The following is a 14,124-nucleotide window of genomic DNA, read 5'->3' as shown; positions in this document are numbered from 1 at the left end:
TGATTTATTTATTTATTTTTAAATAGCATGAACTATGAATGTTTCATTAGGTTTTAGTTTTTTTTTTTGCTTTTTTCTTTCAATTAGCATTTATGCATTTTTGTGTTTTTTCATGTCAATGAAACTTAAACTTGATTCCACAAGCTTGATTTTAGTATAAACTTATAATTTTATGGTTTTTTAATTACTATATATATGAATGATGTTTGTTAGGATTTAGGTTTTATATTTAGTTTTTTTTAATAGCATGAATATTTAATTAGGTTTTAGGTTTTAGGTTTTTTTGCTTTTTTCAATTAGCATTTAGTTGATTGATTTTGTTTTTTTAAATGAGGTGTATATTTAATTAGGTATTTTAGTATTTTTATTTTTAATTGACATTAATCATGATTTTACATGCTTAATTTTACTTAGAAACTTAGAAATTTAGGTTTTTTTCAATTAGCATATATATATATATGTGAATGATATTTGTTTAAGATTTAGGTTTTTTATGTACTTTTTTTTTTAAATAGCATGAACCATGAATATTTTATTAGGTTTTGAGCTTTTTATATTTTTTTCAATTAGCATTTAAGTATTTATGCATTTTTTCTTTTCAATCAACATTGAACTTGACTCCACGTGCATGATTTTAATTCTAAACTTAGAATTTTAGGGGTTTAGTTTTTTTAATTATTATATATAATTATATATAAATGATTGTTAGAATTTAGGTTCCTTTTTTATAGCATGAATATTTAATTAGGTTTTAAATTCTTCATGCTTTTTTTTCTCCTTTTCACTGTAAATTTGTGCCCACCCTAGTTTAGATTCCTAGCTCTGCCACTTAGTAGGGGTGACTTGTGAATGCTACCATGTTGACGAGACGTCACAAGTTCAAAACATGTAGGTGGTGTCCCTTTCCATAAGGTCAAAACTTGATGTACTTCTCTATTATGATCATGCATGATTTAACTATGGTCTTTTAGAGACGACTGGGTAGGTCAGATTCTATGTTGTGATCATATATTTTTAATGTGTAGTTTATAATATAATTATTAGTTTATGTTTATGCAAATGGAAAATAATAGCTAGACATAACATCATCTCAAAGGCACGTTATGTTTTAGTTGCAAATTATTTCTTAGGGGTTTGTGAGGTGTCATTTGAGGTGTAATAAGTTTTTTTTTTGTGGTATATGAATTGAAAATTGGAAATTGGGAATTTAGAGGAGATGACTTGGTGACTCCAATTTTACATGTTATTTTTGTGATGATTTCAAATTTTTATGTTATTTTTAATGTGTAGTAAAATGTTATTTTTAATTTTATATCTTTCCAAAATTAATAGTTAAAGGCATTTTTTTCTTTTAAAATAGTGCATTTGTGCCCACCCTAGTTTGGATTTATGCCTCCGTCACTATTGAAAGATTCGCTTGTTGAATATAGTGAGGTTGCAATCTATGAATATGGATCAATCGTGGATACATGTTCATGATAGAAATTTTAAAACTTATATATCTGAAATTGATTGATTCCTAGAAGCGGCACATGATGCTCATATTGGGACTGCAAGAATACAAAATATAGACTTGTAGATCACATTAAAACACACATGATTGCACGTGATTCTACCATGGAATATATTGAGTCTCATGTGAGTGTGGCCCAAACCTACATAGATGTTGTGCATGTACATGTGTGTCATGATGAGAGTGAGGATACAATAGAGGATCATGATCGGGTCATTGAATTGTTGGACAACGTTATTATGGGAACAAGTTTGGATGCAGTACAGATGATGATGGCGAACACATGCCCCTTCAAGACTTAATGGGTGATGCCCAGAGAGAACTATATCTAGGATGTACAAAGTTAACAAAACTAGCTTTCATTCTCAAGTTGTTACATATTAAAATATTGAACAATTGGAGTAACAGATCATTCAACATGCTAATTGATTTGTTGAAGAAGGCATTGCTTGAGTGAAAAAGATTGTCAAACTCTCACCGCGAGGTGAATAAATTTGTGAATTACACCAAATTTGATTATGTGAAGATAGATGCATGTGTGAATGACTGCATACTTTTTTGGAGGAGCATGAGAAGAACAAAATGTGCCCAAAATGCAATGCTTAAATATGGAAACTACACAAAGGCAAATGAATGAAAGGTCCTCAAAAGGTGTTACGATATTTTCTCATAAAGCGAAGGTTGCAATACTTGTTCATGACAACAAAAGAAACACTAGATATGATGTGGCACAAGACCAGATCATGCGACCTATGAGGAACAATAGAAACAACACTATATATGATGTGGCACAAGACCAGACATGCGACCTGTGAGTAACAACATAAACTCTTACCGCGAACTGTGAGGAACAAAGCATGGCCGAAAGCTTCCATTGTTGAGGCATATATTTTTTTAGAATGTATGACATTTTGCTCATAGTATCTTAGTGGTATTGATACTAAATTTAATTGTTCAGATCGGCATGATGATAGGCCCAGCTCAACAATGACACTTGGTTTGTCTGTATTCTCACATAACATTCACATAAAAGTCGAAGGCGGTTCACCAGTTGTACTTTTAGATTCAGAACGTGTGAGAGCTCATCAATATGTACTGAACAATTGTGTTGAATGTAAGTCATATCTAATAGAACACAAACAGATCATCCAAAGCTTGTGCAGTAATGTTCAATAAGCTACAATACGACATAAAAGTGAGTTCACAAGTTGGTTTCTACAGAATCACGAGGATGCGTCTCCAGAATTATGAAGTCTTGTAAGAGGACCGAAGTGCAAATCATAGTCCTATCAAACTTGTGATGTGAAGGGTTTTAGGTTTCATGCACAGTCTCAAGGTTAAGATCGTAGTTCTCAAAATTGTGGGGTGATGGTCTCATGTGAAGGCGATGTAGGGGAGTTTGATGTAGACTGTTACTGTGTTCTAAAAGATATTATCAAAATAAAATATAGTGGACAAAATTAGGTGTATATATTTAGATGTGATTGGTTTGATAATAGGCACATGTGTAAGGATGAATACTTTACACGTATCAACATCTCTCACACAGCATACAGGAATAGTCCCTTTATTTTAGCCTTTCAAGCTAAGCAAGTATGTTATATTAGAAATCCTACAATTAGAGAAATACATATAATGCAATAGATAATACCAAGAAATATGTACAAGATTCTACTATCTTCAATTGAACAAAATGAAGAACAAGACAACAATGCATATCAGGAGGACGATTACGGAGGGGTTCATTCATTACTCTCCCACACCATCGACAAAAATCCCATGTTATTACACTAAGATGATTCAAAGGATGATTAAAAAATATTATTTATGTGTATGATTCATCACGACAATATTTATGTTATGAGAAAATCTTATTTAACACTCAATTGTGATATAAGTGGAGAAGGAAGACCTTGTGTTGCTAGAAAGTCCTAATTGGTTGGTGAACTCATGGCTAGACCCAGAATTTGATATAAGTGCAGTTGAATATCTACCTATTGAAGCGTTCACAAAGTATTTAGGGTCACAATGTAAGTGCATGTGTTATTACTTTGTTTAAATTTTATAATTATATGCAATATGACCAATACAATATCAAACTTAATATTGTTCTTGTATGATAGTGAATATTCTTGTATGATTCAATTCTATATATTGTAGTCTGATTTAATATTGTTTGTATAAAATTAACAAATGTCAGCATCTGCACGACGAGAACATACACGGTCCTCCTCCTTCAAGATTGCTTCACCACCCAACAAGATTGAATATAGATCACACTTAGGTAATACTTCATTGGAGGGAGAGGAGCCCCCCCCCCCCCCCCCCCCCCCACACACACCACAGTCCACTGTAACTCTAGAGTCGTCCACAACAACCTCAAGTAAATATTAATCTAGTATTTCTTTAGTATAATTAAAATTTTAATTGTAATACCCGCAAATTTTCTATATTTATTAAGCAAATATATAATAAAAACAAAAGCAATATATATATCGAGAATTTATTCAATAAGTAACCCTAGTTAAATTTTGTGAACGAATTTTTTTTAAGGAGGGAAGGATGTAAACCTCACAAATTTTTGATATTTTTATAAGGAATAAAAACAAATTTAATGCTAAAATATTTTTTGAGCTTAAGATGAGATTTAATTGTAAATCGAGCTTTAATTGGATTTGAAATGAATCTTGAACTGAAAATTTATTTTGAATTGAGTTTTGATTTTTAATCAGATTTAAGTTGGACTTAATTGAAATTTAATTCGAGTTTCAATTTAGTCAAAATTCGAATTGAGTGTGCATTTGAATTTGGAGTCACATTGAATATTGATTTCAAATTCAAGAATTAATATTCGAATACAGATTTAATTCAAATGTAATAGATGGATCTCGGATATTCTAATTGGATTTGGATTTGATTCAAATTTTCATCTAAACTATAATTAAATTGAATGCCAATTCATAATTTGAATTATACAATAACTTGAATCCCTGAGAAATTGAATTTGGAAATTTGAATTGAAGTTGGATATAACACCTATGATTTTTAGAGTATTTTTAATGAATAAAAACATATTAATAAAGATTTCTATGAGAAAAAATGCAAAAATGCAAATTTGTCTAAATTAAATACTAAAAGATATTTCGTGAAGAATTAAAGTTGATTATAAATGATTTTAGTGAAATTTGCATTCAAAATTGAATTTATGAAAAAATAGAATTTTAATGAAATAATTGACAAATTTCATCGAAATAAAGTCTAATATGATTTCAGATGAATTTAAGTTAATTTGATGTGTATGTGATGTAATTTCATCAAATTAGAATTAGGTTTATATAGATTCGAAATATATAATCTAAAATAATACAAATTATGAAATATAGATTTTATGAAATAGAAATTTTGAATTAATTAAATTTAATAGAGTTGTAAAGGTCCATAGGGTGAGGCGTCCCCCTACGGGGCCCATCCTATGTGGCACCTTAAGTGAAATTCAATTTAAAGATTTAAAGTTAAAAATACAAGAAAATAGATATTTTGAAAGTTTCCAAAAAAAACCTTTGCTTGCATGTCAATATGATGTACATGACAATGCACATCATATTAACAATATGTATTAAACCTAAAGCTAATCTAAGTAAGAAAGAAAATAAATAGAAAAAAAAATAATTAGGGAAATAAAATAGTAGAAAGGAAGAAAAGGGCTAGAGTTTTCAAGAAAGAAGAAGGGTTAGAACAATATATAAGGCTAGGAGGGGTTTACGCCCCACCCCACCCCTTATTTGCCTATTTTTATTTTTTCATCTCTCTCTCTCTCTCTCTCTCTCTCTCTCTCTCTCTCTCTCTCCTCTCTCTTTTTTTTCCCTCTTTCCTTTTTGTGTTTTCTTCTTTCTCCTTCTTCAAACAAAGGAGGTTAAGACCCAATGTGAACCAACGTTGCAACCATAGTTCAAAAGGAGGAGATAGATAACTCACCGTTTTCACAAAAGAGGTGGGGTTCTATTATTTACACGTAGACCGTAACTCGTATGCACGAGTATATTTCGAGGCTGAATATGTGAAACCATACATCGACCCTTCCTACGAGGAATCGATGTTGGTTCTACCATATTTAGCATAGGAACGATTTTTGGGACTGAAAACCTCATCTATGACACGATTCAAACACGAATCGGTCATAGATATAAATTATTTTGTTATGTTGCGTGTGTATGTTGTATTTACATATTAGATTCAATATGTAAATGTATACATATATAAAGGTATTTATTTCTAGAATAGAGGCTATAAAATGGGGAAAAAATAGATTTTCGATGTGTTATAGCCTTATGTAAGCAAAATCGGGCATAACCAATTGGTTCAAAACTGGATGCACAAGGGGTTTCTAACGAAACCCTTTGTAGAACAGTTTTTGATAGATAAACGAAGGGACCGATCTGACCCTATGTGTTAGGTCGGTTCAGTCCCTAGAAAATAAAGATATAATAGTATGTATGTTAGCATTATTGAAAAAAAAAGGAAAATCAGTACAGAGGCTTGACATTTCTTAGCGAAACTGAGTGTGGGATGATGTACCAAACAGATCCATATATGGATCAATTTTGATCAGCCACAGATACAGTCCAGATCAGTCCCTAGATGGACTGGGTCTGGCCGGTTATAAGAAAATAAAATTTCATGTGGTTGCACTTGCCAATTTTTGGGAAATCGGTATTTTAGGGGAATCATTTTGAGAGCCCGAAAGAGGGCTGATCCGCTTGTGGATCAGTCCCAAAGTTGATATCCATCAAGCCCAGATCAGTCCATATACATGTATCCCTATCCAGTTCCATAATTGGATTGATCCGGACTTGAGGATGTTCACTGATCATGCATAAGTTTTGTATTTTATTCATTCATTTTTATGCACGATTCCTCAAAAAATTATATTAAAAACCCATTCTTATCAGCATTTTTGAGAAACTGTTTTAAATTAAAAATAAAGGAAAAATTACCTATTTAAACCATTCCCTGCATTTTTTTTAGAGTTTTAGTTAGTTTAGAATTTTCTAATGTGTAGTCTAATTAGATTAGGAGTGTATTGACTAATTTTAATTTGTTTAGAAGTATACTTTTCTTGAAAACACGTTTTTCTAGAGGCACTGTTTTGAAAATTTCAAAAATTAATTGCGCCTTTTTAGAAAATGTGTTTTCTGGCCTAATTTAGAGTTTAAATAGTATTTTTTTATCCATGGAACACGTCTTTTCCTCTTGAAAAAATGTGGGTCTCTTCTCCCTCTTCTTTTCCCTTCTTCTTCCTTCTCGTTCCCAACCGGTTCTCCCTCGTTCTTTTCCTTTCTCTCCCATTTTCTTCTTGCTTCTAACCTTTTTCTGGTGCCGGTTCTTCTTACCCCTCCTCTTGATAGAGGCACGTGAAGCTCAGAGGTAAGATCACTTTCTTCTTCTCAACACCTCCATCGAAGGTGAATCGTGAGGTTTTCTTCTTCTCTCTCATTTTTCCATAGTTTAGGTAGATCAATATTTCATTGCATAAAGCTTGGCATATTCATTTCATATTATTTTCATTTGGATAGTTGTAGAGTAGTTTCTTTTCATGAGATTTATGATTTTTAACTAGTTTAGGTTCAGATTTAATGTAGATTTAATTTACATTAGGTTTTTAGATATTATGTATTTGCTTATAATTAGTTAATTAGGAAATCTAAAGTAGTCGATTAGGGTTTTATAATTTTTTTAGTCAGATTTTAATTTTCGATACTTAGATCTAATATTTCATGTTTATTTCCATTTAGCTTATTTATTAATTCATGTTTTTTACTGTTTTTAGCATGTTAGATTAAGTTTCGTTTAGTTTTAATTACTATTAAATAGTTATTTCCTTATATTAGAAATCGGTAGATACAATAAATCATTATTTGGTTTTGTTTTATTATTCTGCCAAATAGATTAAATTTATTTATTGTTTCCATCAGTTAGTTAGGTTTATTTCCAATCTCAGAAGTTTTACTTCCCGTATTTAGATTAGGATTTAATTGCTAATTATCAATTTTTAGAATAGATTTAATTTTTAGCCGATTTAGATAATTATGATTTTTCTTTTAATTAGTTAATTTTAATGTTATGTTAAAGCTTGCTTTTCAGTAATTAAACTGATGCATATTTAGTTTTATGTCATTAGAGTAATTAAAAATTAATTAGATGAATTAGAATTAGTTAAATTGATTTAGCCAATTTTTATTATTTCATCGCAATTCTCAAAATTTTTTAGATAGTATTAGTTTAATTTATGTTCAGTTAGTTAATTGTTTAGTGATATCTTGATTTTATATTGCATAGGATAAATTAGTTAGCAAAAATTAATGTTAGTTGACACGTGGTACTTATTTCAATTCATTTAATATTTTAGTTAGTTCATATAATTTTGTTAGTCTTCTTTAGTTGTTAAATCGTTAAATATCATACAACAAGTAGTTAGTCTTGATTTCTGTTAGTCGGTTAGCATACTTTGTCTTTTTGTGGTCAGTTAATTGTTGCATGGTATTTTCTTTATTGTTAGTTAGTTAGCTTATGTTGTCATTTAGTGCTACATGTTAGTTATTAGTTTATTATAAATTAGTTTCTTTATTGGTTATTTAGTTAGTAAGTTTTATGAATTTGTCTTTTAGTGAAGTAGTTTGTTACCTGTAGTTAATTCATTTTATGTTAGTTAGATTCTTATTTTTTGTGTGATTTTTGACAAAACTAACATTGAATTTGTGTCTAGTTTTTCTTTGTTTTGTTTCTGTTTTGTGTTTGTGTTTTGTAGGGAAGTGATTGATCATGTGGTGAGCCCTCAAATGAACCTCCAAAAAGGCCCCTCAAAAGGTCTCTTTGAGCCTCTCAGAAAAAAGGAAAGCAGCTAAAGCATAGAAGGGACTAGAAGCTCAAGCACTAAAGACTTTGTTTTTATTTTCTTTTAGATTAGGGTTGCTTATTTTATTAATTTGAATTTGTAAAAGGCCTGTAAATAGTTATTATTTGTTTAAGCGCTCCATAGTGGGTCGTACTCTCAGTTGATTAGTTAATTAATTGTTTTTATTTTCAAGGCAATAAAGAGTAGATTTCTGTAAAATACAAAGTTTTTTCTCATTCCCTGAGTTCGACCCGGATCTCACCCTAGTGTGAGCCAGTTTTTATTATTTGGTATCTGGCTTTCACAAAATAGTTTTTATCAAAAATATCTTTTAAAAATCTATTTCATAAAACTTACAACAGATCTTATAGAAAGATGAGTATTCACTTTTTTGCCTCTTATGTATTCTCGTTTTATTTATGATTGTTAGTTTTCTTTGTCATTTATCTAGGATTGTTAGTTTATTTTTATGCTCATTAATTAGGATTGTTAGTTTATTTTTGTCATTAGGATTTGTAGAACCATGATGCATGTGAGCCCTAGAGACCAGTTTACTTTTTTTGCACGGCCCACCTAGTAGGTTACCCCATAGCAGGTGACTGTGTACGATTGGTACCATGCATATAGTTTGCTTTCCGCAAAAATATTTGTTTGGGTGCAAGTGTTTTCTGCTTTATTTATTTCTTTTATTTTGCCTGCTTCGTGGTTTGTATGGTTGATCACATGTGCACACTAGGTTTAGATATAACACATTTCTTTAGGACGGTTGCTACACTGGTTTACCCTCAAGTGTATGCAAGGGCGATGCTAGCTTGACCCCAAGCTTGCTGAGCTAGTAAAGGACCCTGAATCTATCATTAGAAGAACCTGTTGATTCAGCCCCATGGTTGAGGATCAACAGTTGACCCATCCCCTCTGGGAGTATTTCATTCCCACTAAATATACTCTCACCTCCTGTATCGCTAGACCCGCTGTAGGAGCGAACTAGTTTGAGATCAAGGACAATATTATCTAGATGTTATCATCCTTTTACGGCCTTAGTAATGAGGACCCCTATCGTCATCTCGATGAGTTTCTCGAGATATGCTCTATAGTGCAGATCAACAATTTTGGAGATGATGCATTGTGGTTGACCTTGTTCCCATTCTCCATCAAGGATAAAGCCAAGCACTGGCTTAAGGCTTTAGATATGGTTCAGATTACTACTTGGTAATGAATGCAAAGAGAGTTTCTCAAGAAATACTTCTCAATTGTTAAGACAAACCAGTTTCGAAAAGCCATCACCAATTTTCTCAGATTGAGAGAGAATAGTTTCATGAGACTTAGGAGAGGATGAAAGATCTTCTCTGAAAGTGTCCCCATCACCAGGTGCCCCATTGGCAATTGGTGCAATACTTTTACGATGGGTTGATCGAGAAAAATCGTGAGATGGTTGATGCAACCTGTGAGGGCACTTTTATGGTGAAGAGTGAGGATAAAGCGTGGGTTCTGTTTGAGACCCTTAGCGAGAATTCGATGCATCATATTAGGCCTCATGTTCTGAGAGGGCTACACCTGCTCATGATGGAGTGAAGAACACTGGGATTTTTGAGATAGGGACACACTTTGAGTTGCAAAGCAAGGTTGACATGCTGACCCAAAAATTGGATTAGTTATTGTCAAATCCCTCACCAGTCATATAGGTGTGCATGTTTTGTGCTAGCCCAGCACACCATGTTTTTGACAGCCCCATGGCGCTGCAGTACTCTGAGTTTGTTCAAGAATAGGCTCAGATGGCGCAAGGTTTCATTAAACCTGTGCCCAATCCTTATTCCAACACCTATAACCCAGGTTGGCGAAACCATCCCAATTTCTTGTGGAGGAATCCACAACAACAACCCCCCATCCCTTCTCAGAACTAACCCAGGCATGGCGGTTATGCGCCTGGTTTTCAGAGATCTAGTTACCCTTCAACCCAGCCTTCATTTAGTCAGCCTTCATCCCAGGAGTCTGCATCCAGCCAGTCCTTTGAGGATAAGATGTTGCAGGCTTTCTTAGACATCAAGGCGAACCTGAACTCCCACACGCAGTCCATTGCTAAATTAGAGACGCAGATGAGACAACTCACCGAGGCACTTAGTAGGCAAAGCGAGGGTACACTACCTAATTAGTCATTGGTTAACCTTAGGGGTAAGGAGTCGATACAGGGTCTGCACATGACAGATGCCCATCAAGAGCAGGCTCAACCAGTTATAACCCTTAAGAGCATAAAGCAATATAAAGCGAGGGAGGCTACAGAAGAAAGCAAGAGACCTAGTGTTGAGAAGTCGGTCCCTACTGATATGCCCCAGGAAAGCGGGAGGATTCTCCCATCTGAGCCTTTCAAATCATATACACCTAAAGCCCCCTTCCATGAGGCTCTCGAGAAGTCGAAGTCATTCGGCAAGCAGAAGGTGAAGATGCAGGAGATGCTTGAGATCTTTAAGCATGTTCAGATAAACCTTTCCCTGCTTGACGCCATCCAGCAGGTCCCTGCATACGCAAAGTTCCTGAAGGAGCTTTGTACGTAGAAGATGAAGTTGAGGTCAAATGTGCCAAAGAAGATTTATCTGGATGAATAGGTGAGTGCAGTGCTACAACACCAAACTCCACCAAAGCTCAAGGACCTAGGGGCTCCTATTATCTCTTGTGTCATAGGAGACATTACAATCGAGTGTGCTTTACTCGACCTCCGGGCAAGTGTGAACATCTTGTCAAATTTTTTTTATGATGTATTTGGGTTAAAGGAGATGAAGCCGACACCGATGACCCTGCAGCTGGCAGATCATTTTGTCAAGGTCCCACGAGGGATTCTTGAGGACGTGTTGGTCAAGGTAGAGAACTTTTACTTCTTCGTAGACTTCATCATCTTGGATATGGAGGGAGTGAGCATGAGCATAACGAGGCGATTGGATGGTTTGTGGTGGATTTAAAAGGGATAGACCCCTCCTTTTGCATGCATCAGATTATCATGGATGAGGCTACCAAGCCCTCAAGAGAGATGCAAAGGAGATTAAATCCCTACATGAAGGAGGTTGTGAAGAAGGAGGTAGTTAAATGGTTGGATGCAAGAATCATTTATCCCATCTTTGATAGTCACCCAACAAGTTTAGGATCACCATTGCAATTAATGAGAAACAAGGAGATCAAATAAATTCTTGAAAAGATAGTTTGGCTAGACCAAAAAGACTGATCTCAGTGCCTTGATGATGCATTATGGGCATATCAGACTGCTTTCAAGACCCCGATTGGCATGTCTCCTTACCGGTTGGTTTTCAGGAAGCCATGTCATCTCCCTGTTGAATTGGAACATAGGGCATATTGGATAATTAATAAGTTTAATTTTGATATGGCCCAAGCTAGAGGAGAGCAAAAAGTGTAGATGATTGAGCTAGAGAAGTTGTGAAATGAGGCTTATGAGAGTACCAAGATCTACAAGGCTCGAACTAAGCATTTTCATGACAAGCATATTTTGAGAAAACAATTTAAGCTTGGCCAGAAGGTTTGGCTTTATAATTCGTGACTCCAGCTATTTCCAGGAAAGCTGAAGTCTAGATGGGATGGCCCATTTATAGTCCAAAAAGTTTTTCCTTGTGGTGTTATTGATATTTTGGACCAGCAAATGGGCAACACATTTAAGGTCAATGGGCAACGGTTGAAGCCCTATATTTTTTATGTCGTTATTAGTCAGGACATCGAGGTCATTGACCTGGGTGATATGTGAGGCAGTGCATAGTGTTTGTATGTTGTATTTTTAGGATTAGATTTTTTCTTTCGTAATTTTCTTAGGATGTGTTTGTTTATTTCTTTGTTCATGAACATGAATGTTAGATCATGTATGCATTGCATTTTGTGCATTTTTATGAGTTTTAAACATTGAGACATGTGGCATCTCTACAGATCTAGTATAAGGCATCATCAGGTAAGATTTCACAATGTGGATCATGTGACTTCTACTACTTTTCTCTTATTTCTTTTATTTCTCATGTGCATTCATATAGTTTCATGTAAGAATGAGGGAGTGTCACTGAAGACAATGTCATTCAAGCATGGGGGAGGGTGTAGTTTGCACACCCAAATCTTTTTTTGTCTATGTATATGCACATTGATGAAAACTCATACAAATTTTGCTTTTAAAGAATGAGTTTGACCTTATATGAATGCTTTACATAATCTAATATTTTTAGAAAAATTTTTAAGCCCCACGAAAAAAATTGACACTAATATAAAATACATGTTTATTTATGTGAATTTCAAAGAAATGGCGATAAATGCATGTTAGAGTTTATTTTGAATCACAAGTATGAATATGCATAATTTATTTTTAAAAAACTAAGCAAATAAACAACATTAAAAATAAGAGCTCAAAAAGTGAAAAAGCTCATACGTTTAGCTTTTTGATGTCTTTGTATTCCCTAGTAGTTGGGCTCAGACACAAGTTGAAGTATTTGATTCTCATGTCAAAAAGAATAACGAAGGAAATCACTTCGTTGTCTAAGTTGATATATGTGGATTATTCGGTTTGAGCAAGTAGAGACTAAGGGGTGTTTACACCTGGTGCTCTAAAACCGTCTGGTTTGGGAGCCACCAGCCTGAAAGCCCGTTACATGGACTTTATAGAGAGCCTAAGAGATGTTGACATTGCACATAACAAGAAGCAAGCTATACGTAAAACTATGAAAATTGAAGGTCTAGTGACTCGAGCAATTAAGTCTAAGAGATACTTTGTATCTGGTGCCCTAAGGTCGTCTGACCTGGGAGTCATTGACCCAAAGCTCGTTACATGGGTCACGAAAACTGAAAATTTGATATATTGCTCAACAAAAAAAAGTATGAAAAATTGAAAATCTAGAAAAAGAAAAAGAAATAAAATCAAGAGCATAAAGATAAAGTTCACTACTTAAAAAATAATTTTTGAGAAACCTATGCAGAAAATATATGAGTGAGGATAAGTAAATAATGACATGTATATATTTAATTTTCTGAGAATAAAGCATAAATGATTATGATATTTAGAAAAATAAAAGAAAAGACTTTTATTCTGTGGTGGCCTGTAAAATACTCTAATTATATTTTGATAATATAATGGCATGAAATATTTGTGAAAACAAACTCCTTAACTGTCTAATACTTTTTAAGTTGAATTTTTATGCATACATGACATAGATGTTTGTAGGTAGCATCACTGCAAACCCTCATGAGACCTTACTCGTCCACTGAGATAACCCAGGGGTTTGAAGGGCTTGTTGCATATGCTAAATGCAACAGTGATTTCTATAAAAGTGAGTTAGGTTTTTGCTTTGTTTAGTTTATTTTTTGCTTTTTGTTTAGGGTCAGTTTGCTCGAGGACTAGAAAACGAGAAGAATGAAAGAATTTGATCATGTATAAGTTTTAAATTTTATTTATTCATTTTTATGCATGATCCATCAAAAAATCATATTAAAAACTCATTCTTATCAGCATTTTAGAGAAACTGTTTTAAATTGAAAATAAAAGAAAAGCTGCATATTTAAACCATTCCCTATATTTTTTTTAGAGTTTTAGTTAGTTTAAAATTTTCTAATGTGTAGTCTAATTAGATTAGGAGTATATTAACAAATTTTAATCTATTTAGAAGTATACTTTTCTTGAAAGCAAGTTTTTCTAGAGGCATTGTTTTAAAATTTTTAAAAATTAATTGGGCATTTTTAGAAAACACAT

This window comes from Nuphar pumila, chromosome 2 (assembly GCF_984573655.1).
Source record: "Nuphar pumila chromosome 2, dmNupPumi1.hap1.1, whole genome shotgun sequence".
Classification (NCBI taxonomy): Eukaryota; Viridiplantae; Streptophyta; class Magnoliopsida; order Nymphaeales; family Nymphaeaceae; genus Nuphar; species Nuphar pumila.
Note: the sequence above shows the minus strand (reverse complement) of the source record.